Source organism: Notolabrus celidotus, chromosome 8 (assembly GCF_009762535.1).
Source record: "Notolabrus celidotus isolate fNotCel1 chromosome 8, fNotCel1.pri, whole genome shotgun sequence".
Taxonomy (NCBI): domain Eukaryota; kingdom Metazoa; phylum Chordata; class Actinopteri; order Labriformes; family Labridae; genus Notolabrus; species Notolabrus celidotus.
The window spans coordinates 13,154,852-13,161,589 of NC_048279.1; positions in this window are offsets into that span (position 1 = coordinate 13,154,852).

A 6,738-nucleotide genomic window follows, 5' to 3' on the forward strand; every position below is an offset into this window, starting at 1 on the left:
AAAAAAAGCGGTTCCTCTTAAAAGTCAAATTACCGGCGACGCCCCTAAACCGGAATTTGTCCAGGAAAGAGGAAAAGAAGGGGGATAAAACACTGAGATGGATATCAGAGCCCACTGAAAACATACCCAAGCCTTCTGTGAGCCGAGGAGGAGAAAAACAGAGTAATGATTTTATACATACTAGATCAAATGTTAGCTAGCTAGGTGAGCTGTGATGCTAGCTATATGGCGAGCAGTAGTTTTTTTATCTAAGTTTAAAGTTTATAATGTGGTGACAAAACAAGACAAAAACAATACAGTGAGGAGCAGTAGTTCCTAGTCTGGACTTTTATTGAAACTTTGAATGTTACAAGTCACCTTTTTTTAACACCTATGTTTGAAGTGAATTTGATCTGTGTGCACAGTTCTTTTCAAAAGAAGTACTCTGTGTTGTTCGCTTCACTTTTATAACAGTTCAAATGAATGAAGTTTACCAAACTGCTGCACAGTGAATTTAAAAACAGTTCAATACATAAAAGCGGTAGGGGTATTAAACCATATATATATATATATATATATATATATATATATATATATATATATATATATATATATATATATATATATATATATATGTATATAAAAAAACATATATGCCTGTTAAACATATTAAACACAGCAACTTTGAAAATGTAAAAACTGAAAAATGACAGAAAGACAGGGACCGTACAACTCTGGGTTAGAAGCCAGAAAACATGTTCAAAGACTCAATTTAGAAATTGGCAAAGTTGAAACCTAAATATATTTCCTATGTGGATTTCTTAAAGTCACCCTCTCAAAACAAAGTGAGACAGAAAAATTGCACTTTATTTCAAGTATTTCATGTAGACACAATCGCCATAACATGTGTATCCAAAGGATGAGATGTTGCTTCATTGTACAGACCCACACGCTACAAAGACTGAACCACTGCTATCTAATAGCTATAGTGCAGCTAGATAGACACTGAAGTATCAAACATGAACATGCTTTATTTCAACAGGTAGGCAATAACCACACAGACAATGAACTAGTACTTTATGTTGTGCATAGACACAGCAGTCAGAAGAAGTCTGGTTTTCACATAAAGTTTTTCTGTTCCCAGTTGCTGAGACTCAGTCTGGCTCTGGTGGAGATGTTTTCTATTTTTCTGAAGGTCCAACTAACAAACCACTAAATAACAAAGGAAAGGTAAGACCCATAGGCTGTAGTAAGACCAATGCAAAGTATATACAGTATCGAATGTGTCTCGAAGAAAAAGCACAGGTGCTGATTGTAAAATGAAGGCACTTGAAAAGAGCATTATGACAAACTACTGTCTTTTTTCCTACTTGAAAAATCAAATGATTAAAGTCATATTGGTTAAGTGCTGAATATGTTCCCGCTCATGTTTTGGACAGGCCAAGCTTGCAGTTCTGAGAACCATCTCCAAGATGCTGCAGGAGAACAAGCTCATCAGACAGAGAGTGGCCACCCTCAGCCAGACCAGCAGAGGCTGCACTTACTGACTGATCCACAACCAAAGCAGGTCACTTACTGATATTTATGTAAAAGAACGTCATTGGTGTGTTTCTACCAAACAATGTTGAATAGTAGATGGCTTAAATTAATTTGGTAAATTGTGTTAAAAAGCAGTGTTAAACAAAAAGGCACAATAATATGGTTCATCTCTGTTTTTTCTAAATGGTGGTTTGGTTTTAGACCTTTGAGGGTATTTATTGAAAAGAACAGTATTTACTCAATGTTCAGTGGACTGTTATTATATGAAAGAGTCCATATATATAAAATGTATTTTGCTAAAGTTTTTACTCAAATTATTTTGTAGGTTAACAGTTTCTTAATTTTGCAAAGAAGTGTATTTGGTTGTTTTAAATATGCTACATACTTTCAAACTTACACATCCTGTATTTGTTCAGTGTACAAAGAGACTGTCAGAGCACTGAAGTACATGTTTCAGTGCTTAGGTACTGAAATATTCAGTCCCTCTCAGTTACAGCTGGCTGACAGGATATGAGTTACAAATTAATAGTCGAGTCACTCTAGATAGACTTCTCAAGAACAATTAAAATGCGTTGCATGAAATAAGACTGTTATTTGGCCCACTGACACGCAGACCAACAGTTTGAGAGCGTTGGTATTAAATTAATTGTAATAAAGATTCTGCATTTATCCACCAGAGGGTGCCACCTCCTAATGATATTTATGACTGCTCTGGATGTTGTCAGTTACCTCTGTACTTTGTACACAGTGGACTTCTGTAAGCAACATCAGGAAAGTATGAAATGTCTCTAACCGTGGGTGATGCAGCATGCTTTATAAGTCCTACAATTTTTCATCTTTATGCAAAACTTCTATTTGTTATAATTGCTTTTGTTGTGCCTATATGAATTGAAGAATACTTTCCTGATGCTGAGAAGTTGAGTGTAGTTTGTCCTGTCCTTCATTTTGAGCTTGTGTTTACAAATTCTGCTAAAAGTTATGAAAGAGAAAAGTGCTGATAATGCTGCAAGGAGATATGGGAACACCCGGGATTGTTTCAGAGGAGTCAGCTGACTTTATTGCCCTTGTTCAGTCAGTTATAGAATTTTCATTGATAAACTGAAAGTAATTAATTATAATATTTACTGGTGAAGATCTAAACATTTTCATTAAATGTTACAGTGATGCATCTCTCGACAGAGTTTTGAAGTATTTTACTCCTTGTGTCAGGATTTATAGGCAACTTAACTTCAGAACAGCATATGGCTGTGATTATTTTTCTGGTAAAGTAATTACTGTTAAAGCATGAACAATTTACTTTAAATTGTTCTGCAGTTTCTTAATATTTTGATTGATGTGCCTCATTGACTCTGTATTTAAAGGCCATTTCTTTACACAGCATGGCAGCCTTATTAGAGTTTCAGCAAAGTTCAGGGAAGTGTTACAAGTACAGGGTGTGCTTTCACACCAATGAAGTACTGCAAGCAGCTTTCACACAGACCTTTCACTTTTAATGGATGCGTCATTCATTTACACTGCATTTATATGCTGGGTTATTGTGCTTGCAATTTTGGTCATAATGTGATAACATCAGCTAAAAAGTGAGTCAACATTGTAAATACAAAGGTAAAAATCATCATCAGTCACCAGAAAATGAAAAATTATAGAAATACCTACACCTACCAAATTAATTACATTTAGGCCTTGATTAATATTTTAGGCGGTGTAAACAATGTTGTGATGTTGACAGTCAACACTAAACAGCCGGCACACAGTGCACACACAATATGTTGAGCTTGTTTGGCTGATGAAACACATGTATTATTTAATGTAATCAACATGTTAGCCTCCTCTAGCAAAAATCATCTCAGTCTACTGACTACAAGTCCAGCAGCTACAAAAACCCTCTGAGCCGGCACAGATGTGGCAGGCACATAAAGATAGTGGCATGCAAGCAGGTGTTTCGGTTTAACGAGCGACCCTGTTAACTGCTGACTTTAAGCCAATGCATCTTTGGTTGTTGTTACAGACACTACAAAAATACTTTTGAGTTCCTCTTTGTTGTTTTCATTGAAGACAGTTTTGGGATTATAATTACAAGGTACTCTCTGTTTTCAACAGCTGTTGTGACTAGAACCAAAGACCCATATGGCTGAAAGTCACCAGTTTACAGGGTCACATGTTCTTCTGAAACACTGGCATGGTTCTGGAAAGTACTATGTCTTCCCCAAGCAACAACCTCCGGTCTCAAACAATGAAGCCCAATGCGGAAGTGTTATAAACTGCAATTCATCGAGAATCCGCTTGAGGCTGGCTGCAGAAACACCGGAAACCACATAGACACCCATTCAAAAAAACAATATTTGCAGCATTAATAAACACGTTTACAGCCTGGTTCAAAAAACGGCTTGACTCTACGAAGCTAATCTCTCTATTGGCACACACTGTACGGGGGGTGAATTGTTTTGTAACGCGACGGTTCAGAAGATATTAAGATTGCGAGTTTTGGCACAAATAAGGACATGACTGACTTGACTCATGGACGGGAACACATAGCTGTTGGCTAGGAGGCTCAAACTCTGCCTCTTTACGTCACACTCTGCCTAGTTGAGTTCAGCATTTCCAATATGGCTGTTGACGCCTATTTGCTTCAAAACAGCGTTCAGGAACAGATGGGTGATGTCACGGATACTTCGTCCATATTTTATACAGTCTATGCTAGAGACCCATACGGCTCAAAGTCACCAGTTTACAGGGTCACATGTTCATCCGAAACACTGGCATGGTTCTGGAAAGTGCTACAGTATGGCTTCCCTCTCCAGCTTCCCTGGTGAAGGCATTGTGGGCTTACATTAATTAGAATATTAAGAAATGGTTAAACTTACCGGAGGTTCTGGTGCTGACTGGCGAGGGTTACAACATTTACTTATTTTGTCAAGTCAACATGTCCATCCCAAATAAGTAGTTTGGGTGCCAAGTACTTTAATAATACCATACTATATTCACCTCAAGTGAACACAGGAAACCCAAGATACTTCAGCTATGTTTCAGAAACAATTCTTAAGGTTTATATATGCTCATGTACTCTGCAGTAATTGGAGCAAGTGGGGATTTTGAATCAGTAAACAGGAGGGTTATAGATAGAGTTTTTACTTCATTGAAGATAAATAGCTGGTGAGATGGTGAATTGCAACTGTCATTTTAATCAGAGCTGTGGTCTGAAGAGGACACTGGCAGACTGTGGCTGCTGTACCTCCGAAACACACTGAAGACTGCTGACCGGTGGTTTGCTGCATTGTTTACATAGAAAGAGGCCTCAGGATGTTGTGCAGTTTAAAAACGAGCTGGTTTTGTTGTTCGAAAACTAGAGCAGTAAGCAGAAACAGTGTTGGAGAGAAGACCAGTAAAGAACTCTGGGCTATAAAGCGCCTGTAGAGAAATAAAGTATGTTGTCGAATAAGTTATGTAGGCTAAGCTGCGACTTCAGCTTAACATAAAGTTGTCTTTGTTTTTACATATTTTATATTCAAAGCTTCTTTTGAATTCAATGCAGCTGTATGAGGTCAGAGTGCATGCTGGGTTTATTTAAATGCAACAACTTCTGTTTCTGATGATGATGGATGAATCATTATGCCCTGACACCCACTGCACCACATCACACTGAAATGGCTCTATGTGAGATATTTGATAATGGGGCTGAGAGACCCAGAATGTCAGCAGATTTTAGAGCTCTTTATATTACACTGCACACTTAAGCAGTCCAACCACCTGTCCTCTAAAATCAGGCCAGCTAGCTCAAATAATAACTTGTTCCATCATTTCTCCTAGTCTTACATCATCAGCAGAACTCAAAGTAAAGTTTTATTTCAGAAAAACTTCTTTACCTGAGTACCTACTTATCTATTGATAAGGATATATATTGCAAACAGGTGACCCAGAGTCTCCTCCTGCATTATTAATCATTAAAAGTCTGAACACAGTTCAAATAGAAAATAACTTGTGTTGCCTTTCTTTCATGGCACATGTATGCAGATCTGATATCTATATATCTATATATCTATATATCTATATATCTATCTATCTATAGATAGATAGATAGATAGATAGATAGATAGATAGATAGATAGATAGATAGATAGATAGATAGATAGATAGATAGATAGATAGATAGATAGATAGAGTGGGGCAAAAAAGTATTTAGTCAGCCACTAATTTTGCAAGTTCTCCCACTTAGAAAGATGAGAGAGGTCTGTAATTTTCATCAGAGGTACACTTCAACTATGAGAGACAAAATGAGAAAAAAAATCACAGGAAATCACATTGTGGGATTTTAAAGAATTTATTTGTAAATTATGGTGGAAAATAAGTATTTGGTCTCCCACAAACAAGCAAGATTTCTGGCTCTCACAGACCTGTAACTTCTTCTTTAAGAAGCTCTTCTGTCCTCCACTTGTTACCTGTATTATTGGCACCTGTTTGAACTCGTTATCTGTATAAAAGACACCTGTCCACAGCCTCAACCAGTCAGACTCCAAACTCAACCATGGCCAAGACCAAAGAGCTGTCGAAGGACACCAGGAGGAAAATTGTGGACCTGCACCAGGCTGGGAAGAGTGAATCTACAATAGGCAAGCAGGTTGGTGTGAATAAATTAACTGTGGGAGCAATTGTAAGAAAATGGAAGACACACAATACCATTGATAATCTCCCTCGATCTGGGGCCCCAAGCAAGATCTCATCCCGTGGGGTCAAAATGATCATGAGAACGGTGAGCAAAAATCCCACAACTACACGGAGGGACCTGATGAATGACCTGCAGAGAGCTGGGACCAAAGTAACAAAGGTTACCATCAGTAATACACTACGCCGAGAGGGACTCAAATCCTGCAGTGCCAGGCGTGTCCCCCTGCTTATGCCAGTACATGTCCAGACCAGTCTGAAGTTTGCCAGAGAGCATATGAATGATCCAGAAGAGGATTGGGAGAGCATCATGTGGTCAGATGAAACCAAAATAGAACTTTTTGGTAAAAAGTCAACTTGTCGTGTTTGGAGGAAGAAGAATGCTGAGTTGCATCCCAAGAACACCATACCTACTGCATGGGGGTGGAAACCTCATGCTTTGAGGCTGTTTTTCTGCAAAGAGGACAGGACGACTGAGAGTTAAGGGAAGAATGAACGGGGCCATGTATCGTGAGATTTTAAGCCAAAACCTCCTTCCATCAGTGAGAGCATTGAAGATGG